General features: G+C 42.7%; 1 protein-coding gene across 1 annotated transcript in view; it reads right to left on the bottom strand.

Moving 5' to 3' along the window:
* Nucleotides 1-27,853, bottom strand: part of CALD1 (caldesmon 1) — a 163,490-nt gene that overhangs the window by 130,220 nt on the left and 5,417 nt on the right. Inside the window, exon 2 of the mRNA XM_023737132.1 lies at nucleotides 16,593-16,675. The gene's annotated coding sequence lies outside the window, so the exon portion shown is untranslated. The remainder of the gene's footprint in view (nucleotides 1-16,592; nucleotides 16,676-27,853) is intronic.

Below are 27,853 nucleotides of genomic sequence, written 5' to 3'. Positions count from 1 at the left end.
GAAGGGATGAGACCAGTGGAGTATCTTAGATGGCTGCTCACAGGCTTTTAAGACCCCAGACGCTACTCACCAAGGTAGAATGTAGAACACTGTCTTTATAAACTGTGTTATGCCAATTGAGCTAGATGTTCCCTGAGACCGTGGTCCTGTGGAGAGTCTTTTAGATGCGGGCAGTCTCACTGGGATTGGGCATTTGCTACAGAGAAAATGAAATGTTTGCCAAATGCGAGAGGCTGAGACAGCGCCTGAGGCTAGATCACACTTCAGATTGAGTAGCAAGTCTACTCTAAGGCCCAAGAGTGGTTTATGGCATAGGTCTAAGTGTTTACCAGTTATAAACCTGGTATACCTGTTGCCCTCAAGTCAATTCCGACTCAGAGCAACCCTATAGGACAGAATAGAACTGCCCTATAGGGTTTCCAAGGAGTGGTTGGTGGATTCAAACTGCCGACCTTCTGGTTAGCCGCTGTAGCTCTTAACCACCACACCACCAGGGCCCCAAACCTGGTAAAGAGCTCAGCATATTTTACGTCAGAGTAGTTTTACTTGTAGGAGCCCTGGTGGCGAAATGCTTAAGCATTCGGTGGTTCAAACCCACTCAGCGGCTCCACAGGGGAAAGACCTGGCTATCTGCTTCCATCAAGATTGCAGCCTAGAAAACCCTATGGGACAGTTCTACTCTGTCACATGGGGTTACTTCGAGTCAAAATCAAATCAACAGCACCTAACAACAACAAGTTTTACTTGTGCGTGACGCTCTAGACTTGGTGGACTTCTCGGCTATAAAAATATCGCAACTAATGTGTCTGCTTTTTGACGGGTTTGTTCAGCTAATATTTCCAGTTTAGTGCTCAAAAACTAGATCCAGAGCCTTAGTCAGCAATCTTGCTAATCAAGGTGAGAGAGTTTAGATGGCAGTATGCAAATCCATTTATACTATTGGAAACAATTCAAAGGTGTACCCTAAAGGTATTGCGTTAATAGCAACATTCTTGTTCATAAAGGACATGTTATTAGTATGACTGGGGACTAATTAATCCCTGTGAATTATTCAACTTCTATTCATCATGATTATCAAATGTGTCTATTGTACTCTTGACTCATGAAGCAGGTGAGAGACTGTCTTCTAGGAGTTGATAATCTAAGATGCAAAGCTTTGAAACCAAACCAAGGGACATAACAGATAATCCAAGGACACACCATTTAAATGGAGAAATCAAATAACGAATTTAAACAGGGCTAGAACGGTTCCTCCTTCCTTTTACATAAGTTGTTTAGACAGCCATTCCACGTGTTGGTGGTTTGCGGGTATCTGGACATTTCTTTGTACAAGAAGTGACTCACCGTTCAGGCCTACCTAAGAGTAGCACAAGACCCTGGAATCTCTGAACCACTTACTCACTGACATGAGTGCGTACTGACCCAGATCTTACTTCTGTTGGAACGTTTAGGCTATCTCTCGTATTTTCATTACGAACTCCATGACTGTCTTCCCTAAAGGAACGTAACCTTTTTGAAGATTGTTGTTGTTGGGGGCCGTCCGGTTGATTTCCACTCGTAGTGACCCATGTGACAGAGCAGAACTATCCCTATAGGGTTTTCTAGGCTGTAATCTTTACAAGAGCAGATCACCAGGTTTTCTCTCCCACAGAGCCTCTGGGTGAATTTGAACTGCCAACTTTTTACTTAGCAGCCGAGTGCTTAAAGTGGTGCCACCAGGGCTTCTTTCCTTGAGGGTAGGGCCTCTACATGTTACTCATTCTTAAGATCCCACAAAGTTCTTTGTAAATAAAATTTATTGTGTAAAATATGTATAAGGAGTGCTGGTGGTGCAGTGGTTAAGTTCTCGGCTGCTAACCGAAAGGTCAGATGTTCAAACCCACCAGCTGCTCCGAGGGAGAAAGATGTGGCAGTCTGCGTCCATAAAGATTACAGCCATTTTAACCAGGTTTAAGTATAGAATTAAGTGACATTAATTATATTCACCATATTGTGCAACCATCACCGCTATGTTTAAAAGTTTCTCATCACCCCAAAGAGGAACCCACTACCCCTTAAACAAAAGATCTCCATTACCCCCACCCTCAACTTTTTACCCTCCCACCCCCTCACCTCTGTTCCTGATTAACCACCAATCTACCTTGGTCTCAAGGCATTTCTCTGTTCTAGATATTTCATATAAGTTGAATGATACAATAGTTGTCATTTTGTGTCTGACTTATTTCACTCAGCACTAATACTTCCGAGCTTCATCCATGTCACAACATGTATCAGAATTTCATGTCACTTTATGGCTGGATAATATTCCATTTTGTATATATACCACTTTTCGTTTATTCTTTCGTCTGTTGACAGACACTTGGGTTGTTTCCACCTTTTGGCTATGGTGAATAATGCTCCAATAAGCATTGGTGTTCCCGCAAAATTCTTAACTGAATATTTTCCTCAGAGTTGGCACTAGGTTCATGTCTGTTGGACTGGAATAAATTCCAGGGCGTTGCTTACTCATTAGACTTAATTGGTAAACAAATGAACTTGGCTGCCCATGTCTCCAGCTGAGCTCTCAATGATTCTGGGGAGGGGGCAGTTCACTACAGCTCTATTTTATGTTTTGATTTACAGATGTGGTTGCTTTCCTCTAGCGGACAAAAAGAACTTTGTCTCAGAAAGATATTCGAGTTTCTGGAAGAGGGATATTAGGCATTTGTAATAGAGGGAATAGGCTTGTTCCGGGACGTTTAAAAAGGAAAAAGCAGAAAGAAGGCTTATGATGTATAAGAAGAGAGTCAGGGTTAAGCTGAAACAGTCCAAATTTCCGTGGTCTTTGGAGGGTCCTTGCCACTCCTCCATCATCATTAGAACTAAACACTGACATTCGGAGGCCATTTAAATGCTTCCGTCAGTCTGGGGGAAAAAGAAGTGTAGCCTGATTTTGCTCTCTAACCATGCTCGGTAATTAGAAACATAAGGTGCTATTCTGGATGTTTGCTTGGCAACCTACCCTTCCTAGGCCTGGCGTCTCTACCCATTGGCTACAGGACTTTAATCTTCTAGCACCATCTCCCTGAGAAGCCCCAGCCCAGGTCACAGGAAGAGTGTGGGGTTGCCATGGGCATTTCTGGAAACATCGGAGGCCTCCAGCACCACTTCAGACGCTAAAATACACGGAAGGAATTCATTTTCCCCGCCTACTTCCTTACTGAATCTCTGAATGATTGTCTTCTCTAAAGACAGGAAAGTCTAAGGTGACCTCTAAACCATGAATGTGCATATTAAGGCATATGTTCATTGGGTATCCATTGCATTTGGATGGCAGTAGTTCAAGTTTGGAGTTCCCGGAAGGAAGGACTGGAGATCTACTTCTGAAAAATCAGCCATTGAAAACCCTGTGGAGCACAGTTCTACCCTGACACACACGGGGTTGCCATGAGTTGGAGTTGACTTGATGACATCTACTTTTTAACTGGTTAGTTCAAGGACGGTGAGCTACGTACTCAAGCCAAAAGAATCAAGAGGTAGACCTTTGCAACACCCAGCTTGCAATGACATCCTTGTCTCTTTCCGAGGACAAGAAAGTGGTTCCGATAGCTGATTGTAGCGTTCCTCACACTTCTCCATGAAACCTGCACTTTGCAAACTGTAGAAGTAGAATGCAGCCACAGAAGCACCAGCAGCAGCTTTTTACTTCCGGAAAAATCCATAAAGAAAATGGAAAAATACTTGTAATCAAGGACTTCAACTCAACAGTTGCCTAGCTTCAAATTAAAACATGTGGCAACCACCTGCCAAGCATCTTGAAAAACGATACTTTCTTGTTTTTCTACCTGACCTAAACTCTCTTTGGAGCCCATCTGCATTTCCCAATTTTTCACACTGAAACAATGCTGTCCACACTGTGTATAAAGATGACTAAGCAATTTTGTATTAAGTAACCAAAGTGAGTCCTGCCAATTTCAGAATAATTAAGTTTCTGCAGCCTAATATAAACAGTTCCAAGAACTACATGCAGCCTACCAAAAGTATATATTACAAGTAGTCAACACTGAGGCCAGCTGGCAGACAGAACAACCTATTAAAGTAGAATTGTTCAGAATTTAGGGTACTATTTTTCTTTTCTCTCCTTATTTTTTCTGCGTCCAGCTTTGTTTCTTGGGGAATGTTTTCAAGTACACAACATCAAGAGACTATTGTGGAATTGCACCTCTGGTACACCAATGCGCATTTCTCTTGAGATCCTTTGGGACTTGCAAATCATTCTCATTTCAACCCTGTCTACATAGGCCACCAAAGCAAAATGGAGCAAATGAATCCATTTGGATCTCACTCAGGTTGAAGTGTTTGTATCTTGCTTGACCAACAGAAAGTTCTAAGGTGACCACTAGACAATGGATGTGCATATTAAGGCATATGTTCATTGGGTACCCACAACATCTTTTTCCTGACCCACAGATGCTTTGACTACCTTTACCAGGTTGCTTTGTTGGCCAGAATTTAGCACTAATATGGCTAAAGTAATAGATTTAATCTCACCAGGAATGAGTTAATCATTTGAGAGAAAATATCCTAAACTATTGCCATTTGCAAGGACATTAATCTTGCCCAGCTATATGGGAGATATGACCTGACTTTAAGTTGAGAAATAGAAATGTTAGACTAACCCATCTCACCAAGACCTCCAGTAGAGTGTATGGCCAAGTGAATGTGAGTGCATTATTACACAGAAAGGCCCTATATATTCAACTGCATTACGAGCTCTATGATCTTCTTCATTGTATTTAAATTCAGATATACCAAAGGGTGGCTGAGATTCTACAAACTGTCATCACAATAAAGAATTTCAGTGGAAACATTCAACAAATATTTATAAAGCATCATTTATGTAGTAGGACCTTGCTCGGTATGGCACATAAGTCGTGAACACAACTGTCCTGCCCTGATGGTGCTTATAGTCTGATGGTGGAGACAGGCCATAAATAAATTAAATACAAATTGGGATAAGAACTAGGGGGGAAAACAGCAGGCTGCTATGCGAGAATTAAGGGATGGCTTATTGGTTTTCTTTGGATCAGAGTAAGGCACAGGCAATGTTGTGGATTGAATTGTATTCCTCAAAAAGATTTGTTGAAGTCCTAATCCTTGTACCTGTGAATGTACATTGTTTGGAAATGAGGTCTTTCTTTGAAGATGTTATTAGTTAACGAGGTCATGTGGGAGTAGGGTGAACCTTAATCCTTTCTGCATGGTATCTTATAAAAGGAGAGAATAGACATGCAGGCACACATGGGGGGAAGACAGACGCCATGTGAAGATTCATTTACAAGCCAAGGAATGCCAAGGATTGCTAGGAGCCACCAGAAGCTGGAGAGAAGCATGGGAACAGTTTCTCTATCAGAGCCCTTAGAAGAAATCAACATGGCCGGTACCCTTATTTGAACTCTCAGACTCCAGAATTGTGAGACAATAAGTTTCTATTCTTAAAAGCCAGCCATCTTGAGGTATTTTGTTACTGCAAACTAGGAAATCAATCCAGGCAGTAACAGTTATTTCAAACAGGAATGATATTAATATACCAAGAGACATGCATTCATAAAAAGAACTTGAATTTATAAGACTGGAGGTTGTATTTCATTCAAGAAATATATATTGACATCTTCTACGGGCCAGACACTCACTATTATTGTTGTTTCTGGTTGCCTACAAGTCAGCTCCGACTCATGGCAACTCCACGTATAACAGAATGAAACTCACTCTTCTAGACGCTGATAAATAAGACCCCTCTCATCCCACTTCTCTCTCCTAAACAAGTGTTTGAGGAGTAGCTAGTCAGCCTTGAGGGATGGTGAGCTATTCTCACCTTCTTTCTCACCTCGAACCCTGTATGAGTAACAAAAATAATGATCTCTCAGATGCTGTCTGCCAGAATGTCCATGGATGCAAGGAATCCACTTAAGACGTTAACTTCGTGGCTAAGGATGAAGCAGGGTGAAGGCATCTGGCCAGATTGTATCCACTTGGTGACCCCACGAGCCTCTGACACTAAAGACATGTTTCTTACCCACCATGAAGCAGAAATGTGCTGATTGAAATGAAACTGGTTCACTTTGTTTTCCAAATGTTGGTTCATGATTCCAAGAAACAAGCAGTCCGCAATAAACTTATCCCAGTGGCAGAACATCTCAGGACCAGCTTTTCCACTTTGCATACCACAAGCAGACCTTTTATTTGTTGACACACAGCCCCTGGACATTCATGAAAACAAGATGTTCTCTTGCTGCTTTTTAAGTTAAACAGATTTAAGTCAGGGTCTCAGCTGAATTTTAAAACCAGATGTTGCATAGAAAAAAGGCTGAGTTGACCCTAGCAATGAGAGGCTATTTCCCTTAAACTTGGATAGTCTTGGTTAGCAGGAGGAATGATCAAAGATTCCTTACACTGGACGCTCCTGCGTCAATGTTTGCTGCTATCTCCGTCTAGTGACTGGCCCTGTTGTACTGGGAAGCTGTTGGGCGTCCAGGACCCTTGATCTTGGGAATAGGCATCACTGGTGAGGGCTGGTGAGTGAGAGGGTTAGATACCTTGGTTTTGGGGGGGATTAGTGAAGAAGGATTATCTTTCTCCCATACGACACCATCTTGTTTCTCTGCAGACCCCAGAGACCATCCATGAAATGGTTCCACCCTATCCATCAAATGATTCCTGCTCCCCAACCTGCATATGGGAGCCTATGGGTAGTGTAGTTAACACACTTGGCTGCTAACCCAGGCTGACAGCTTGAGTACACCCTGAGGTGCCTTGGAAGAAAGGCCTGGTGATCTACTTCCAAAATTTCGGCCATTGAAAACCCTGTGGAGCACAGTTCTACCCTGACACATATGAGGTCATTAGAAGTTGGAGTCAATTCAACTGCAACTAGTAGCCCTCATACACAAACACAATTTATTCCCAGGCCAAACTCCTTGGCCCTGTAACCACCCTGTCCTCATTTCTGCCTTTTGGCCTTTGTCTTTGCTTCTTCTCTCTCATAATCTGAAGTGCCCTCCACGTCTGCAAATTCCAGATGTTTTTCTAGAGTCCAGCTCGTGTTATCTTCTCTGTGAAGCCTTCCCTAAGCCTTTATCCCAGAATCATTATCTCATTCAACTTCTACAGCATCGTCGGCACTGTTATTTTTGTGATCAATACCATATGGCTTTGCTCTTCAAACGTTCCAGAACTTCTTTCTGTTGGGCAAGTGCGAAGTGGCTCAACGTCAGGCCCCAGAGCTCCATTCATATCTTCTCACAGTGCTAAGTATTTTGCTACACGTGGTAAACACTTGCTGTTCAAGTTATTGAAAAGCTCTGACCTGAGAGCCCAAGTCCCCAATAATACCAGTGCTATGGTCATTAGTGCGTTTGCCAAATGTTCCTCTTTCACCCCTGTCATGAACTGAGTTGCGTCCTTGGAAGAGATATGTTGGAGTCCTAGCCCTTGGGACCTGTGAACATGACCTTGTTCGGAAATAGTGTCTTTAAAGATGTTATTAGTTAACATGAGGTCATACTAGAATAAGATGGGTGGGTCCTACTCCACTATAGTGGTGTCCTTATAGAAGAGGAGGAAAGATGATCACGTGATGACGAAGGCAGAGCTTGGAGCAATGCTGCAGCTGCAAGCCAAGGAATGCCGGGACCCACAGGCAGCTGGGAGAGACCAGAAGATATCTTCCTCTAGAGCAGACAGAGAGAGGATGGCCCTGCCGACACCCTGAATTCGTACCTCTAGCCTCCAGAACCATGAGGCAATAAATTTCTGTTCTTAGAAGCCACCCAATTTGTGGTATTTTGCTCTTCGTGAATACGAATGCTTTCATTAATGACTGATCATGTACCAGCTTAGGCACTGTGAGGAGTAGCAAGGAAGACCCCACAAGGCAACCCACACTAGCACTCGGTCTTGATGGAGATGTTTATTTGTTCAACCATCGGTTATGTAGATATACTATGTACTAAGTACTCTTCTAAGAACTTTACAGATTTAAATCCTCAGGACAATCCTTTTTGTCCTCATTTTACAGACAAAAAGACCGAGGCCCAGACAAGGGGAGTGCTTTGCCCAAAGTCACAGAGGCAGTAGACAGTAGAGCTGGGATTTATATGTGGCAGCCTGACCCCCAAATCTGTGCTTTTAATCACAGCACTATGCTATGTCTCACAGACCTGCAAATGGATAAGAGAAGGCAGACGGTGGCAAGAACCTCAATGAGGATGAAACGGCCAGGTGACTGCCTGGAAGGATGTGTGCTTCTCTCCAAATGCTCCTTACTAGGAGCCATTTCCTAGCAGGGTCTGGCCAGCTCGGTATTAGGACAAGTTAATATGTGATGTTTATTAATGAAGTAAAAATGAATCTCCTGTTTATGTTCCTTTGTGCTTTGGAAAACTGATTTGTTATTTTATTCAAGTGGGGTGCACTTTGGAAAATAAATGGAATTCATTCTAAAGCCTTAAAAAAAATAAATGGCAACTCTTCATCCATTGATGGTCTCTTTGCTTGACTCCCTCAGTTGGCTTAGACATGAAGCCAAATCATCTCGGTTTATCTGTTTACGTCAGTCTCAGGGCAGATCCAGGTTTTGTGGAACCTGAAGATCAGACAATTTGGGAGGCCTTCTCCAAGAAAGAGAATACACTATGAAACGTACAGAGTTAGGAACGGGGTGGTGGCCTGTGCCAGCGAGGGGCCCTGTGGCTTAAGCTCCCTCGACTTGGCGGGAAATCCACTTCCTGTCACTACCTTTGATTCTTATGAGCACTCCTGAAAAAAGGTCATCCCACCCTTATTTGGCTTTTAATTCTCAAACTGCAGTTGCATTCCCCCTTTTAAAAAATTGCCACATAAAAACTAGCATTTAAGAAACAAATAATATAGGGGGCAATTATGCTTCATTCTCCGTAACGATTTGCAGAAAAGTCAAATTGCAAATACAGCCAGTGCACTGCCGGGTTTTGCGTATAAACCACATAATGAAGTATGGTAGGTGATGAGAGGGCAGAGAAACTTAAAATATTGTGACTCTCTGCCAAGATGAGACCAATCAAAAATAAATAAACAGTATCAGAAATCACAATTTACGTCAATGAAAACATTATTGGATTCACCAAACTTTCCATTGCATGGAATAAAAGGGTCCATTTTATAGGAAAGAATGAAGGAGCCCTGGAATTGGTTTTACAGCCCAGCAGCTAATACAGCACCCAGGATGGAGAAGGTCCAATTCAATACATATGTGTAAAATGAGTAAATTAGTGAATGACAGAACATGTATGTTTGAGGACAAGGAAAAAGGACAGATGGTGCTAGTGACGGTCACAAGCCTCTCCCATCTACCCCCATGTACAACAGCCTCTTTTATCCTAAATCAATAGCCAGTATTCTGTGGAAGCAGTTAAATATGTCCCCAGAGTGTCTCATTATAACTAATGTCTTTATATTTATAAATTGTATAATTCTGTGATGAAATCAGATTCAAAATCAAGGGGAGAATATACCAACGGGATGAAGCCCTTGGGGAACGTAGCGACAGCGCTCCTTAGTTTTTCTTCCCTAGGGCCCAACATGTGTTTGCATTCACGCCCCTCCTCCCCATCCTCTGCATATGACAAACATACTTTTCTCCACACTCAGGATGCACCATTCCACAATATATCAATTTTGGTCATTAAATAACAGGCCTCAATATTAATGTTGGCCTGCTCCATCCCGCTCTGACAAAGGGGTTTCAGCCAAAGATATTAAACTAGTCAACTGCTCCTTTTCCCTGTCAGGGAAAGAGCCAGCAGGCCGAAATCACAGCTCATTTCTGCCACATTGGCGTGAATATTCAGATTCCATTTGTCTCCAGCTTTTTAAAGGCTGGTGTTAGAGTGAATGATAGGCATTTTGTTTTGAATTAACAAAAGGGAAGAGGGGAGAAGTAATAAGTTTGGCCTAAAATATCTGCTTTGGGGAACATAGCTCTGCCTTGTCCTCTAGTAAAAATAAATTTAAAGAATCTAGATTTAATTTAGCTTTAAGTAGGAGCTGGGATACAAAGAATAGTAGGAAGGAAAATGTCTCCGATTTTTTTTTCCCCCAGATTGAGAGTTTGTTTTATTTATATCCTGCTGGAGCACTGTCACATGGAGTAGTGAAAAATGTTCACAACTTAATTTTGTTGGACATCTCCAAGCAGAGTTTGGAAGGAGCTGAGTTTGGGTCCCTTAAGTGTACAAATCCCGTCACAGTTAGAATTACAGGTAAGACTTTTGATGATTTTGGTTCGAAGCTAAGTAACATGATCATTCTTTTCTCTTTACTGCATGCACACTAATGTCTCTTGGAGCAAAAGACTGGAAAGCTGGAAATGAGAACACTTGGCACCATTGTCTCCTTTTCTTCTTGCTACCTGTGGCCCCCATCTTGGCTTGTCTACCTGTCACATCTCTTCCTCTCAGAAGCCACGTTAGGCAGGAAGTTATGCTTTCAGTCAGGTGTAATTGCCTGGACAGGGAAACTCCATCATCTGGCCACAGTTTCTGCCCAGGGTGATGCTGGAATGTCCTCTTATCCTCCTTACCATGAAGGTCTCCTGAATGTTGGCAGACCATGGGGATCTGTGCCCCAGTGCCCCCTCAATCCCTAACCACACTTGGGCTATTCCCAGGCTCACTGTGTATTTCCCTTCTCACACCCTGTGACGAGGCCCCTGAGAGCTATCTCCTTGAGGTCAGGCTCCAGGGAGACAGAGTGGATTCAAGAACTTCTCACATTTGAGCCTAGATCTACAGCCACTAGCAGGTAAGAATCTGAGTTGAAGAAAGACCCTTCAGATCCAACTTTGGGCGCTTGACTCTGAACTTAACAGGAGACTGAGTACTTTGTCCAGTGTTTCCAGGGAGCTTGTTCTGCAGAACACAAGGAAGGAGGAAGTAAAAAAAAATACACTTCTCTTTCCACTCCATCGGGAGCTTCAACTGACTCTGAAAATATTGGCCCAGAGGGCTTATAAAATCGCCCATTTATGTGGTTCTAAAGCAAGGGCAAAGCCTGCTGGGTGCTTGCTACTCAAAGCATTTCTTTTACATGTCAGAGGAAGATTATCTTTCTCTCCAAGCCCTTGAGAGTAACACTGAGTGAAATTAATGAAACAGTTGGAGAGGCACCTACGCTGGCTACCGGCCACCATTGGTTTGGGACACCCCAATGAGGCCGCTCATGGATTCACAGCTCTTTTCACTTGCCTTCAGAATTTCTACCTTCTTGTTTTATGCAAACAGCAATTTTCATAAAAATCACAGACTCAGGTGTCCTCCACATTTTGGGTGCCTGTGAGAAAATAGGCTTCTCCCTCCTGGCTACTCACTGAACCCAAGGAGGAATGTGTGGAAGTGCATCTTTGAAAAGAGCTGGAATCTCAAAAGTTCATTAAAAAACTGGAGGGGGGCGGGGGGAGCATGCAAAGAAGAAGGAGGAGGCTTCTAGACCTCCGAGAGTCTCTTCTGCTAACAGACAAGTCAAAGAAAGGTACAGGCTTTCTGCTAAGAAAAGAATTGAGGGAGAGGAAGAAAGGGGGGTTAAAAAAAAAAGCAAGAAGAGGGCTTAAAGGAAAAGATATATTTAGGTATATTTAGAAAATAAAAGAGAAATGAATGAAAGCCCCTCACACCATTTTTTTTTTTTAATTGTGCTTTAGGTGAAGGTTTACAGAGCAAATTAGTTTCTCATTAAACAATTAACACACATTGTTTTGTGACATTGGTTGCCAACCCCGTGATGTGTCAACCCTCTCCCCTTTTCAACCTTGGGTTCCCCATTTCCATTTGTCCATTTAGTCTCATATACATGGTTGAGCTAAGTGTATTGTTGCTTGTTTTATGGGCCTGCTAATTTTTCCCTGAAGGGTGAACCTCAGGAGTGACTTCAGTACTGAGCTAAAAGGTGTCCAGGGGCCACACTCTCAGGGTTTCTCCAGTCTCTGTTAGACCAGTAAGTCTGGTCCTTTTTGTGAGTTGGAGTTTTGTTTTACATTTTTCTCCGGCTCTGTCCGGGACCCTCTATTGTGATCCCTGTCAGAGCAGTCAGTGGTGGTAGCCGAGCACCATGTAGTGCTGGACTCAGTCTGGTGGAGGCTGTGATAGCTGTGCTCCATTAGTCCTTTAGACCAATCTTTCCCTTGTGTCTTTGGTTTTCTTCATTCTCCTTTGCTCCAGATGGGGCCCCTACACCATTTTTTAATTTTTACTTATTTACTTCTGCATCACACAGTTGCTGGCGACCTCCATGTGCTTCCGAGTAGAAATGTGCTCCACAGGGTTTTCAATGGCTGATTTTCCAGAAGTAGCTTGCCAGGCCTTTCTTCCAAGGTGCCTCTGAATGGACTCGAACCTCCAATCTTTTGGTTAGCAGCTGAGCACTTTAACTGTTTGCACCACCCACGGACCCCCTGCATCTCACTAAGCAGAGCAAATTAGGGAGATCCAGTTCTGGTGCAAACATGGTCCCATCCGAATGACCTTGGATGGTGGGGCCCAGAAAGGAGAGGCTCTGTCGGGGCTGCTGCCAATCTGTGGCCTAGGTCATCCCACGCTCCCCTTCTAGTCTGGCAGTGAAACCTTAAAATTTTGCCAAGCATACTCTAGGGAGCAGAGGGTGTGGGAAGATTAGCAGGAAACAATGGGTTAAGTAGGGAGGTTAGGGCAAAAGGGGCATATATCTTCCTCCCCTAACTGGGCCCTTTCCCGATGGTCTGTCTAGATGATGCTCCATGGCACCTGAGTCTCAGCTGCCCAAGTCTGGGAGAGACCTGCCTTCTATTACTTCAATCACTAGGGAGGCCAGTCCTGACCTCCCCCTGATCCCGTCCCATCAGCTCTTGTTGGCTGATGAGGACAATGGTCCAGAAGGAAGGCGCTGACGTAGGAGACCCCTGGGCAGGCAGCTGGGGGTCGGGTAGGGCAAGGCCATGGGCAGGGCTTGGGCAGAGCCCCCAACAGAGAGGATGGGAGAAGAAACAAAATAGCCCCGAAGAAATAAGGCGCAAGAGCAGCAGCTAGACACACACATTAGTCAATATACAGTCCTCAGAAACCCTCATTAGAAGTGGCAAGCAGATGTCTTCCTTTGTGGGAGGGCCCTTTCCCTGCGACTCACCAGGAGAACTTTCTACATACATTCTGATGACGCCTTTAACCCACTACTCTCTCTCTCTACGCAGCTTCCTAGGTGGCTTCAGTGACTGTCATGGTTTTCATTACTATCTGTAGGCTATGACTCTGAAAATCTCTATCTCACCCTCTCCCGGGAGCTGCAGACTTACACAGCCTTTGTTTTCTAGATAATGCCCTTAGATGTCCCATCGCCCCTAAAGCTCAGTAAGTTCCAATCAGAAACTCAGTAAGTCCCATCATCTTTCCCTCTCTGCTCCCCAAATGGTGTTCACATGGAACAGTGGCCTTATCTGGGATGTTTCCACCCTATTTACTGTCTCCCACTTCCCACCTCTGTCACGTACTAGTGATCATGAAGATGGCACAGGACCAGGCAACATTTCCTTCTGCTGCACAGAAAGTCGCCATGACTTGGGGCCAACTCAGCATCAACTAACAAGAACAGCAGCAACAACAACCACCACCTCTTTGGGGAAAGAGGTAAGTCTCCTGTCATCAGCTAATTACATCTTGCTCTCAGTCCCTCTCCCCAACCCTGACTTATTTCCACTCATGGAGTGGGGGCGGGCAAGTGAGGAGAAAGAAGCACTAATAATCATCATTTGGAGACAGCCTTAAAGCAAATGAACTGTAGGCTCAGAAGCTGCATCTAATCATCCGTCTATTCATTCATTCATTCAGTCAGTCAGTCAACAAATATTAAGTGTCTACAATATGCATCCAGTCCCTCAGAGGTGCAAACTCTCACACGTTCAGCTGCTAACCAAAAGGTTGGAGGTTTGCACCCACCCAGAGGTGGCTTGGAACAAAGGCCTGGTGATCTATTTCCAAAAAATCAGTCATGGAAAATCCAGTGGAGCAGAGTTCAACTCTGACACACATGGGGTCGCCATGAGTCGGAGCTGACTCAAGGGCAACTGGCTTTTTCACTGTAAGCAAAATCTCCCCGAGTGCTGTGAGAAATGGAAAAGGCACATGTTCCAATTTTAAAACTGACTTATAATGAAAGCTGTAGACAAGCAACTGTAACATGCCATAGAGAAACCAAATACTCTGAGAGTAATGTAAATGCTAAGGATGTTCAGGACAGACAGATCAGTGGGAAGCTCATGTACAAATAAACTAAAATCTGAAAAAAATGATGACGAAGTGACCAACAGAATCCTGAAATAATAATTGACTGAGAACTATATTCCCAAAAGACTGTTCTTCCTCCTGGGGCCAACTTTGGGAAAATTTTAAACGTGTGAAATTTCCTTTGCCTTCTCCAGCCTCCACCTTCTGAAAGCTCCCCTTGTTTCTGCTGGTGGGATTTCTTCCCCCAGCCAAGTGAGGAGGATTTGTTGAAAGTAAGGGGTACTATGGCTCCTTGTTATGGATTGAATGGTGACCCCAAAAAGATATGTGTTGAAGTCCTAATCTCTAGTACCTGTAAAGGTGGACTTGTTTGGAAATAGGGCCTTGGAAGAGTTCTCAGTTAACTTGAGGTCAAAGCAGAGTACAGGGGGCCCTGATCCTATATGAGTGCCCACTGAATAAAAGAAAATGGACATCTACAAGCCAAGTAAGCCAAGAAATGCTACCAGAATCTGGAAGAGACCAGGAAGGATCTTCTCCTAGAGACTTCAGAGAGAGCACGGCCCTGCTGATGGCTTCAGAACTGTGAGACAATACATTTCTGTTCTTTAATACAACCTATTTTGTGGTATTTTGCTATGGCAGCCTTGGGAAACCAAGACACTTCTGAAATCACTAGTGTTCGTGCAAGGTGAGCTCATTCACCCTGGAAGGCTGGTTCATTGTCTCTTTATTCTTCACTGGAAGTGACGACTTCATTATTGATCCAGGACTGGTTTAGGATATCACATGTGCAGGAGAAAATGAAAATTACAGAATCCTCTCCAGGGTAGGAGTCATGAGTCTCAGTCCAATATTTAACCTGGGGATTTGAGCTAGATGATCAAACAATGTTTGGAGAGACTTTCATGTTAGCTGGCTTTAGAAAAATGTATTAAGGATACTGGCTTTTTGGAAACAATTTTACAAACAGGTGCTTTGCACAAAGACTTCAGAAAAACTTCGTGTATAGTTAATCTTTGTAAATCAGATTGTAATGGCGAGACGTCTTTCTTACTTTTGTCACGTCATCAGGAAAGACCAATTGCTAGAAAAGGACGTCGTGTTTGGAAAAGTAGAGGGTCAGTGAAAGTGAAGGAACCTCTCGGTGAGATGAACTCACACAATAGCTACTACAGCAATGGGGTCAAACCTACCAGTGTCCACGAAGATGTGTTCCCTTGGTTATACGTAAGGTCACCATGAGTCGGAGCCAACTTAACAGCGAGTAACAGCAGTCACAAAAGGAAAGATCATAGTTTAGAAGAACCTGATATAAAATCTTTAGGCAATAAAAGTTTATGTCTCATCACTTCTTCTTTTCATATGTTTGCTATTTTAAAATCAGAATATGTTTGTAATTGGTGTGTTGCAGCTGTCTTATGATCGGGCTAGGCGCCCTACGCTTCAGCCATAGTGATCGCCAGGCGTTCTGAAAATATCTCATGGTCTTTCTAGACTCTAGGAACATGCTGCTTCCTTGAACGGGAAGTTCCAGTTGGCTAAGGCTTCCTTGGATACCGCCTCTCTGGGCGGGCTTTCCTGGCCTCTTCTCTCCAGGTGGGGTCAGGCGCCTCTCTGATGTACTATCCTAGTGCCCCGGTACTTCTCCATCATGGAACTCATCTCACCTTACTGTAACTGCCTGCTGCCTGGTCTGTGTCCTGCTCTAGATGGTAACCTTTGAGGAGAGGGACTGCGCTTTCCTCATTTCCTGTATCTGCACTTACTAGCACAGTGCCTGGTACGTGATTAGATGCTCAGATCAGCTCTGTTGAATGAATGAATGGATCCGAAAATGTTAATTCTGATTCCAGAGAGTGGTCTGTCTTGTCCAATTTCTCAAAGTTCACATATAAAAGTCTTCTGTAGTGTTGTGGCTGTTAACTGTGATTAAATGTGAGAGGGAGAGTGGGTGGGATTTTAGTGGTAGGGAGAAAGAAAGGGGGCCTTCATTACTTACCTTATGCAATCATGTAGCTAATTAAAAATAGGTTCAAGTTCTTGAAATAACAAGAATGTATGGCTTTTATAATTTTAAAATTAGACAAAAGAGGGGAAGAAAAGCAAGAAATCAGATTACAAAACAGGAAACAATTCTTCCTGAACTTAAGAGAGTTCTTTATAGATTGCAACTGATTGATTGGCTGGTAACTAAACTATGAGGGGCATAGCAGCAAGAATGATTTCTCACAATGCATCTTTATGTGCAAGGATCTAGAAAATTAACAAAGATTGTGACTGACAATAGCAGAACCTTAAAGAAAAAATCACATAAACTCTACTTACACGTCAGCAATCAGAGGTCCCTCTCTGAGCCTCTTGATCACCGTGGAATTTCAAACGATGATCGTGAAATGTTTTGGTAATACCTGGAATAAAAGGCGGATGAAAACGTAATTAAGAGGAATGAATTTTAGTTCATGTAGGCTATATATTTTAAAACATTATTTCTTCCTCAAGTATTCTTGTTAGTTAGGACGTTAACGAGGAGCCACTGAGTCGATTCTGACTCATGGTGACCCTGTGTGTGTCAGAGGAAAACTGTACTCCACAGAGTTTTCAATTGCTGAGTTTTAAAAAGTAGATTACCAGGCCTTTCTTCTGATGTGCCTCTGGTTGGACTTGAACCTCCAACCTTTCCGTTAGCACCGTAGGATCTTAAGGGGGAAATGAGGCAGTTGTACAAAAAACTATTTTGTGTTTAAAGAAAATGCAATAATTAGAGAGTCGGCTCCTGAATAGTTCAAAATAATGGGGTGAAGAAGTGGTGTAGTTAATACAAAACAGTGATGACTATAAATCTTAGTACTCAAAGCCAAGAAGCTTTAGACCTCAGTCAAGGACACCCCTTGTTTAAGCTTCAGACCCTCAAAGCCTGTCTGGCCAAAGGCTTCTGCTGCTGGTGGTTAGGAACTTGACCGATGGGTAGAAGAAGAGGGTCTGGAGAATTACAAATAATTATAGAAATTTACTATTGGATAATAGTAAAAATTTACTAGTGGATAATATAGAGTTAACTCTCTTGCACTTGAAACACAGCAATAAATGTTAAACATTAGAAGGACGAAAGGAATAGCAACTGTGACGGTAAATCGCTGTCACACCCCTAGACCTGCCCCAACAGGAGTAGTAAGCAAGAAAGGCAGGTGTCCCTTACGAGTATGGGAAAGGCAGCTTTTGGCTCTTATTATTTCCTTTCATTTGATAAATAGGCTCTGAAATAGTCCTTATGAATGCATATAGCTTGCTTTCCCCCATCTCCATCCTCTGCCATTTTGCACCGTAAGAAAATGGTGGCTCAGAGAAGTGATGGGGCTTGCTTGGAGTTGGTCTTGGATTTCTAGATTCTCAGTCTAGGTTTCACAAGTAAAAACCTGCCTAGCATGTCATCTCTGGTCTGTATCCATCTTAGGAGCACTAGTAATGGCATCATCTAAGCCTGTTTTGCAAACTGAGGAGCAGGGATCCTTGAGGGCCTTTTAAGCCTGTCAGCAAAGCCAGGCGCCGTCTTGAGCAGTCACTAGGCTATTTTAACTTCATTCCTCAGCCTCTGCCACCTCTTTCTACTTGTCCCAAATGCACGCATATGAGTGATGATTGTATCCTGAACACATTTCAAGTTCCTTGCTCAGTGCTCTGGGGATATGAGCTCTAATCTTAAGGAGCCTAAAATCTAGTTGGAGTGATAAAACGTAATTACACATGTAGGTTACAGAGCCAGAAGGTGATAAGGGCTCCAAATCCCATTCAAATTCCTTTTTCTCCCATGCAGGCCAAATTTTGGAGGTCTTTGTATAAGTCTGAGGAGAGGGGGCAAGAAAATTCACGAGACAGCTCTTAGCTGGAAAACTTGCCAAACCTGGGCTCGTAATTGGCTTCCTTGTAGTCCTGACTCCCTGCTGGGACACAGGAGGGCATTAAAAAACACTTGTGGGATGAAAGACTGGAACCCCTGAATGAGTTTTAGGGAGGCTCTGAACCCCCTGAAACTGTAGGCCAAATTTTATGTCTATTAACTTGCATTAACCATTGCCATGGAGTAATTCCAACTCCCAGCGACCCCTATAGGACAGAGTAGAACTGCCCACAGGGTTTCCAAGGCTGTAATCTTTACGGAAGCAGACTGTTACATCTTTCTCCCTCAGAGTGGCTGGTGGGTTCAAACAGCTGACCTTTTGGTTAGCAGCCGAGCTCTTAACCACTGCACCACCGGGGCCACTAACCTTCTTCAATTTCTCAAAGCAGTCTCTGCCCCTCTCTCCTTCCCCCCAAATTAAGACCCACTTGCTACATGATTAGCTAAGTATTAGAGGATGGCGTTTAGATGAAAACAAAGTACCAAGATTGTGCTCTGATAAGTAAATTTATGAACAAATCTATATCTGGTACCCTCTATGTGCCAGGCCCATGCTGGGGTACAACAGTGAACAAATACGATGGTCCTCGGTCCCGTGGAGCTTATGGTGTACTTCCACTCCAGAGTAGTGAGTCTCAAATGACTGCATATCAGAATCTTCTGGAAGAGGTTTTTAAAAAATACCTGGAGGGAATTCTGGGGCAGGGCCCTGGAAAGTGCATTTAAAACATAAGTGTCCTACTTTCTGATACTGGTGGAGATTGCAGTACCTCCCACCGCACACAAGAGTCCCTGGGTGTGCAAACCGTTAATGCGCTTGGGTGCTAACCGAAAGGTTGGAGCTTTGAGTACACCCAGAGGCGCCTTGAAAGAAAGTCCTGGTGATCTACTTACAAAAAAACAGCCATTGAAAACTCAGTGGAGAACAATTCCACTCTGACACGCATGAGGTCACCATGAGTCGGAATCTGCTCGCCAGCAACTGGTTCACCCCAGAGAGTCCTCCCATCCTTGACCCCAGGCCTCGGATGTAGGCAGAGGCGATTAGAAGAAAGCAAGGTGCTGCTTGCCCGCATTGTTCTTGTAAATCAACAAACCTAGAGACATTTAAATTTGTAGAGGAAAAAAAAAAAATCAAAGCACTGTCCGAAAATCCTCCCACGGAGTCAGTGTTTTGTTTAGTTTTTCTTTCCCTGCTCCCAATTCTCTGAGGATTTTTATTTTAAAATTTAAGAATGACTAAAGGGAGATTTGGAGTCCCCGGGTGTTACAAACAGTTTAGCGCTTGACTACTAACTGCAAGGTTGGTGGTTCAAACCCACCCAGAGGCACTGCAGAAGAAAGGCCTGGCAATCTGCTTCTGAAAAAGTTAGAGAAGCTTTATAGAGAAAACATGAAGTGAATGGCAAAGTGACTCTAAGTGGAGTTCGCCTTAAATATTCTTTGCCTTTCTATTCTCAGATTTAGGGTCTAAGGGCCAGAAAGCTGATGGAGCTCTTGTCCTGTATGTTAAGATCTTTCCCTAGTGTCAGAGTTACCTTGCAGCTGGAAATGGATGCGCAGTGAACCATTACTCGCTCCGTCCCAGTAAACCACAGTTTTCAGCTCAGTGCCCTGCACAGGGATTCAGGCTGACTTGGCTTGGAGGCAGTTACCGGGGTTCTCTGCGGGCATAGCTGGGTCTAGACCGGATATGGTACGGAAGGGAACGGCCCGAGGTACAGGAAGAGGGAAGGGGAGAGTCGGAGCTGGACCGAGTTCAGCAAACAAGCCTGTCTTCCTCTTCTCCGTCCCCTCCCAGTCATGGCCAAAAGCCAGGTGCTATTTATCGCTCCTTTGATTCAACTGTTCAGACATGGGGCTAAACGTGGGTTTTCTGGGAAACTATTCACTACAGGAGAACCAAGGTGTAATAAGAGAAAAAGAGGTGTTTCTCCTCTAAGGCAGATTTCTAGACCTCCAGGAGTAGTGGTTTTCTTAAAGTCCTCAGGAAGTCACTAACTGGAACCATCCAGGAGCATGAGAAACATCAGCTAGCATCTCTCTAGATGATACAAATGGGAAAACATTGCTGGTATGTATCTGCCCAAATGGCGAAAACCCTGCTTCAAAATACTGACCGCAAGTGTTTATAGAATGGTACTATTTTCCCTAAGGGGCTAGGAGAGTGAAGGGTCTTATTATTAATAGTTTATTAAAACATGGAGTTCTTTGGCAAAAATCAAATTAGGGATCCTCTATAAAAACTAATAGCTTTATATAGCCAACAAGAAGAATCAGGTTTTAAATAATTTTAATTTTTACTTATATGGTTAAATGAAGTGAATAAGAGTAAAAACCAAAAATCAGTTGCCGTCAAGTTAACTCTGACTCATGGTGACCCCATGTGTGTCAGAGTAGAACTGTGCTCCAAAGGATTTTCAGCAGCTGATTTTTTGAAAGTAAATCATCAGGCCTTCTTCCAAAGCAGTCCTGGGTGGACTTGAACCGTTTGGTTAGCAGCCAAGCACATTAACCATTTGCACCACCCAGGGACTCCAGAGTGAATAAGAGTAACTACTGTTAACTAGGTGCTTTTTAATGTTCCGCCCTGTGGACACCTTGTAGCTATCTATCTCACTGGATCTCTACGACAACCCTGTGAGATGTGCATTCTTAACTTATGATAAGGACGGACGGATAAGTTCATTGTGTTAAAGTCAATTGCTGCAATTACACAGGTAGTAAGTAGTGAAGCCAAAGGCTGACCCTCTGCAGTGGGTATGTGCCCACATTGGTTGGCTGGCCTAGTGAGTACTCTGAGCCAGGCCCAGACCCACAGTGATGAGCAAAGACCCTGCTTTCGAGATGCTCACATTTCTGTGCGGGCACAGACAATACACACATTCCCAGTCCTGAGCAAACAGTATGATGTGTCAGAGGACCACTGGAGGGCCAGCTGAGGTTGCAACATGAGGATGGCGTCCCTGAGGCAGAGACATGTAGGCTGAAAACACATTCACAGGAAAGAGTCACCCATGTGGAGACTTGAGCCAAGAAGGTTCTAGGCAGAGACCTCGAGACTCCTGGTGTTAAGCAGAGGCTCTTATGAGAGGACTGTGTGCTCTGTAATCAAGAAACTTTCCCAAGTTATTTGGTTCATATGGGATTTGGGCTACTAAATCCACTAGCAGAGTACAAGAGCTTGAAAGATGTGCTAAACAAAAGAACTGGCCAAAAAATGATCCTTAAAGTGTTGCCTTTGCTGGAAAGCATGAGGGTGGTGGGGGTGGTGATGATGGTGGTGGTGGTGATGATGGTGATGGTGGTGGAGGTGGTGGTGGTGGTGATGATGGTGGTGATGGTGGTGATGGTGGTGGTGGTGGTGATGGTGCTGGTGAATGGTGGTGGTGGTGGTGGTGGTGGTGATGATGATGGTGGTAATGATGGTGGTGACGATGGTGGTGGTAATGATGGTGATGATGATGGTGGTAATGGTGGTGGTGGTGGTGGTGGAGGTGGTGGTGGTGATGGTGGTGGAGGTGGTGGTGATGATGATGATGGTGGTGACGGTGGTGGTGGCAGTAGTGGTGGTGGTAGTAGTGATAGTGTTGTTGTTGGGGGTGATTGTAGCCTGTCCCTGCCCACAGAGGAGAATGCCAGGCACACACATGGTCACCTTTGCCTCCAGGGTCCATAAGGACAGAGACTGCCACTTCATCCCCTTTCACCTGATGAGCTTGAAGGGACTACCTTCTGTGGGTTTACGTGAGCTGCTTTCTGTCTTGTGGATTAGAGGGCAAGGCAGACTATTTCTTAATAATGGACATAAGAATGAAAAGCTACAGGACATAATGTTTGGAATGAGAAAGGAATGGTAACTAGCTATTGCAGTCTGAGTTGGCAGGAAATCACATAATTTGTGGGGATGGAAATTAAAATAAAATATTTAAAAATAGATCTGTGAGTTTGAGTTAGAATGAGCCAGTAACAATAAAACATTAAAAATTGTCTCTTGTGAATTGTTTCTGTTTTATATTTAGAGTTGAATATTGAAGCTCGGAGTATTCTAGAAAGGGAGGAATATATGATCTTAGGGCATTTGCTTGATTTAAACAGACACTAATGAGCGAGTCAACCTTGAACCAGTCATTGAACAGCAGCTCTTGGCCTCTCAATGCCTTCATGTTTAACATGAAGCATTTGGAATAGATTTTTAAGATCCCTTTGACTCAGATGGTTTATGTGTAATTCTATGACCTTTTAAGGAAAAAAAAATGTACAGCCCATGTCTCAGTATCTGTGAATAAACTTGTCATGGCTGTGAATAACACAAGCTCATCCAAGTGCCTCCTTTTCAGCATCTAACAGGGTGCTCAGAAAAGAGTATTGCTTTTCAGGGACCACCTACGCTCACCCTTTTTCCATCATTTCTAAGAGATGCATTTATTTTACAGATCTAAGAGAAGTGATAATATATCACATAACAGTATCTACAATTTACTGAATGCCAACTCTATGCAAGGTGCAAGGTACTTGATATGTTATCTCATTTATTCTTCAAAACAAGACTGTGAAACTCTTGTTATTATCATTCCCACTTGAAAATAAGGAAACTGAGATTCAGGTTCACTGCTACATTTTAGTAAATGGCAGAGCTGGAATTTAAACCCAGATTTGTCTGACTTCCAAAGCTCGTTCCATGACTCAACACATGGAGGAGTCAGAGTTCCCAACTTTGACATTTTGAGATGGATACCAAAAAAATGTTGTGGAGAAGGGTCTTCATGAGTCCGTTTAATGTCAATAACTACTTAGGTGTCTGTCTAGAAGGGAATAGCTTGCGGCAGTCCAACGCTGTCAGTGAAAACAACTTGAAAATCTGGATAAAATGCTAAAAATCAAAATTCCTTTGAAGGCATAGGAGACCTGCTGCGTAACCAGGAATTGAGGGACCAAGACACTGGAGAGAGGGAAGACCTGAGAAATGATCTCACACTCAGTGATTTCCCCCTAAAAACATTTGCTGAATCTTTGTTACACCAGACAAGAGGCTATAGGAGAATAGGAACTAAACTGAAGGCTTCTGAGAAGCAGAACAGAGTTTTAAGCAGTCTCATGGAGCCGAGTAAGAAAATGTCGGAGTTCAGGGAGGAAGGAAGGTGATGGAGCTGCTCTATATCTTGATTGTGGTGGTAGTTGCACAACTGTCTGCCTTTGTCAAAACTGGCAGAACTGTACACTGTTGTTGTTGTGGTTAGGTGCCATCGCCTCAGTTCTGACTCATAGCAAACCATGTACAACAAAACAAAATACTGTCCAGTCCTGCACCATCCTCACAATTGTTGCTACGTTTGAGTCCATTGTTGCAGCCACTGTGTCAGTTCATCTTGTTGAGGGTCTTCCTCTTTTTCACTGCCCTTCTACCTTACCAAGCTTGATGTATCCCCTTGTCCTGTTCGAATGACTGCCTCTTGGTCTATGTACAGGTTCCCCATGAGCACAATGAAGTGTTCTGGAGTTCCCATTCTTCTCAATGTTATCCATAATTTGTTATGATCCACACAGTCGAATGCCTTTGCATAGTCAATAAAACACAAGTAAACATCTTTGTAGTATTCTCTGCCTTCAGCCAGGATCGATCTGGTATCATCAATGATGTCCCTTGTTCCATGTCCTCTTCTGAATCTGGCTTGAAGTTCTGGCAGTTCCCTGTCGATGTACTGCTGCAGCTGCTTTTGAATGATATTCAGCAAAATTTTATTTGTGTGTGATATTAATGATGTTGTTGTTGTTAGGTGCCATCGAGTTGGTTCCAATTCATAGTGACTCTATGCACAACAGAATGAAACCCTTCCTGGTACTTTGCCATCCTCATAATTGTTGTTATGCTTGAGCCCATTGTTGCAGCCACTGTATCAATCCATCTCATTTCCTCTTTTTTTGCTAACCTCTACTTTACCAAGCATGATGTCCTTCTCCAGGGTCTGGTCCCTCCTGATAACATGTCCAAAGTATGTGAGACGAAGTCTCTCCATCCTTGCTTCTGAGGAGCATTCTGGCGGTACTTCTTCCAAGACAGATTTGTTTGTTCTTCTGGCAGTCCATGGTATATTCAATATTCTTTGCCAATATTAATGATATTGTTGGATAGTTTCCAAATTCTCTTGGATCACCTTTCTTTGGAATGGGCACAAATATGGATCTCTTCCAGTCAGTTGGCCAGGAAGCTGTCTTCCAAATTTCTAAACACAGATGAGTGAGCACCTCCAGCCCTGCATCTGTTTGTTGAAACATCTCAGTTGGTACTCCGTCAATTCCTGCAGCTTTGTTTTTCACTATTCCCTTCAGTACAGTTTGGACGTCTTCCTTCAGTACTGTAGGTTCTTGATGGTATACTACCTCCTGAAACGGCTGAAAGTCAACCCATTCTTTTTGGTACAGTGACTCTGTGTATTCCTTCCATCTTCTTTTGATGCTTCCTGTGTCATTCAACTTTTTGCCAATAGAATCTTTCAATATTGCAGCTCAAAGCAGCTCTTCCCCAGTCATATTCTGAGTGCCTTCCAACCTGAAGGGCTCATTTTCCAGTACTATGTCAATGTTCAGCTGCTATCCACAAAATTTTCACTGGCCAATTTTTTCAGAAGTAGATCACCAGATCCTTCTTCCCAGTCTGACTTAGTCTGGAAGTTCTGCTGAAATCTGTCCACCATGGTTGGTGGTATTTGAAATACTGGTGGCATAGCTTCCAGCATCACAGTAACACTCAAGCCACACAGTATGACAGATGACAGATGAGTGATAGAACTGGACGCTAAAGGTGTAAATTCAATGGTGTGTAAGTTACACTTTAATAAAAAATGGAAAAAAGAAGAAAAAGAAGGAAGAGCTACATTATCAGCTGGGGTAGAGCAGAGGTAGCTGCAGATGAGTTTCAAATCACTTTAACCTTGATTCAACTTAAGTGAACTTCCTTCACTCTATCAACCCACCAGAAAGCAAGACAATCCCTATATGAAGGAAAATAATATCACCCAGAGCCTCAATTTGATACCCACATAGAAAAAAGAAACCAAATCTTGACCTCTGCCTAACATCATATCCCAAATAATTTCAGATTGTTAGTAGATCTAAATGTGAAAACTTAAAAATTAAAGCTTTCAGGAAAAAAAAAGTAGAAGATATTCCTGTGACCTCGGGATAGGAGAAGATTTTGTAAACAGGATATAAGTCATTAACCATAAAGGAAAAAAAAATGATAAATTGAGTTGCATGAAAATTACGAACCATAAAAAGAGTGAAAATGAAAGCTATCGGCAATACATAGATCTGACAGAGGACTTGTTTCCAGAATATATAAAGATTCCCCACAAATCAATAAGAGAAAGACAGATAACCCAAAAGGAAAATGGCTAAAGACTTCAATAGGCACTTCACAAAAGAAGATATTCAAATGACCAATAAGCATATGAAAAAATTGCTCAATCTCACTACTCATTAGAAAAATTCAAGTTATAATTCACAACAAAGCAGTACTACACAGCAGTAGAACAGCTAAGATTTAAAAGACCGATGACTTGAAGTGTTGGTGAGTAACTGGAACGCCCATGCAGTTCTATGGGAGTGTGAATTGGCACAATCACTTCGAAAAATATTTGGCAGTATCTGCTAAAGCTGAATATTTGTATACCCTGTGACCCAGCAATCCTACTCCTAGGTATATGACAAAAAGATATCAGAAGTCATGAACTAGAATGTCCACAGCAGTACTATTCATAATAGCCACAAGCCAGAAATAGCCTAAATGTCCATCAACAGTAAAATGGATTATTTATGGTAAGCACACAGTGAAATACTGGAACGCAATTAGAATGAACCATGTATTAGGCAATCGTATCTCATAAACATAAGCAAGAGAAGCTAGATACACAAAAAATAAACTATATGATTCCATTAATGTGAAAAAGTATGATTAGTACTTGACGTTAGAAGTCCAAATAACAATGATCCTGGGATGCAGGATGCGGGGCAGCATGACTCTGGAAGAGGACAGAGGGGGAGTCTCTGGCCTGCTGGAAATGTTTTGTTTCTTGGTCTGGGTGCTGACTACACAGTTGTGTTCATTTTGTGGAAGTTCATGACGCTGTACTATTACGATTTGTACACTTTTCCGTATGTTATACATTAACACAAAGGTCATTTTTAAGAAATGTGAATAGAAAAAGATGAAACCTTGGTCTCAAAAGATGACAAAGGGAATTCACGTGCTCGATAATATATAAATTCATGAAAGTTCAATCAGGTTATATACTGTACCAGTAGGATAATAAAATAATAAAAACAAAGAGCTACAATGAGAAAAAAACAATAAGGTAATACAAATCAATGTACTCTGCAGTGGGAAAATTGCAGTCGGGAGGCTGGGATGAATTTGGTCAGTTATTTCTAAATTAAAAGTCAACACTAGATTATTTACCAATGGCTTGGTGAACTTGCCATACGTATATATTTTGGCTTACTGTATCTTAGAAGAGAAATATTTCATGTTTTTGCAAGTGGCCTGTACCAAAGCTATTCAAATACAGGGACCACTTACCATTTTAAGATGTTATAAAACCTCACAGTCTGCTTGCTCCGTGCTGACTGCCCATACTGTTTCTCATCCGCACATTCAACTACCCACCTCTCCAGAACTATCTCCAGTGTCTCACATGGGCATCAAGCCTGTGGACAAGGTTTCCTCTCTATGTTTCCATGGAAGCTTCGGCCTGTGTATCTTGAGTAACATTTGTCTGTGTATGTTTGTATTTTGGTGTAAATGTGTACGTCTGCATAAGAATCTCTTGATTTTTCACGGGATAAGTACTTTGTGTCTCTATGGAATTATGCATATGGAAATAGATACACATATTTGTATAAATGGGTAGATGAGAGGGACAAGGTGTATCAATAGGATAATATGTGAAGAGCTTAGCTAATGGGTAGGTTAAATAAGGTGGGAAACTAAGGAAATTGTTCTTATAACGAAAGACAAGATCAGTTAATCAATGGAAATAAGAATTCTCTTGGCATTCTGGAACAAATAGATTCACTGGATCATTGACAACACTTTAAGCCATCCCACTGGATTAGACATAGATCTTTTCCTTGAAAGCAGCATGGAATTCCAGAAGAAAACAGGCTGTGGAGTCACACAGAACTCTACACCCACTAGAGGTATAACCTTAATGAAGTTCTTGGTTGAGTACCAATTACTTTAATTTGAAAATGAGGATAGTAATGACTTCCTTGAAGAGTTTTTCCTCCTCTGTGCCCCTAAAGCATTTTATCAACACCTGCAGGGTGGCACTGCCACAGTGGACTATCACTGTGTGCCCATGCAGGAGTCTGGGCTTCTTGATGTAGGGACATGGTCTTGGTAATATTTCTATCCTAAGCATTTAGCATACTCCCTGGCATATAACATGTGCTCCAAAAAGTTTTGTTAGTGAGTGAGTGAATGAATGAGTGAAGTAACATGTAAATTGCCTAGTACAGGTAGTCCTTGACTTATGAAATGACGGGGTTCCATTCAGATGACTCCATCATAAGTCAGTTCTGACGTAAGTTGAATACTTCATTTTGTTTTTTAGTTTTTTTTATTACTGCCTTTTATTATCGGTATCTTTATAAATCCGATCTTTATTTGTCTTTGGGGGTTGGAAACATT

The sequence above is a fragment of the Trichechus manatus genome, unplaced genomic scaffold, assembly GCF_000243295.1.
Source record: "Trichechus manatus latirostris isolate Lorelei unplaced genomic scaffold, TriManLat1.0 scaffold00097, whole genome shotgun sequence".
Taxonomy (NCBI): Eukaryota; Metazoa; Chordata; class Mammalia; order Sirenia; family Trichechidae; genus Trichechus; species Trichechus manatus.
The sequence above is the reverse complement of the archived record's forward strand: the minus strand, read 5'-3'. Positions and strand labels throughout refer to the sequence as shown.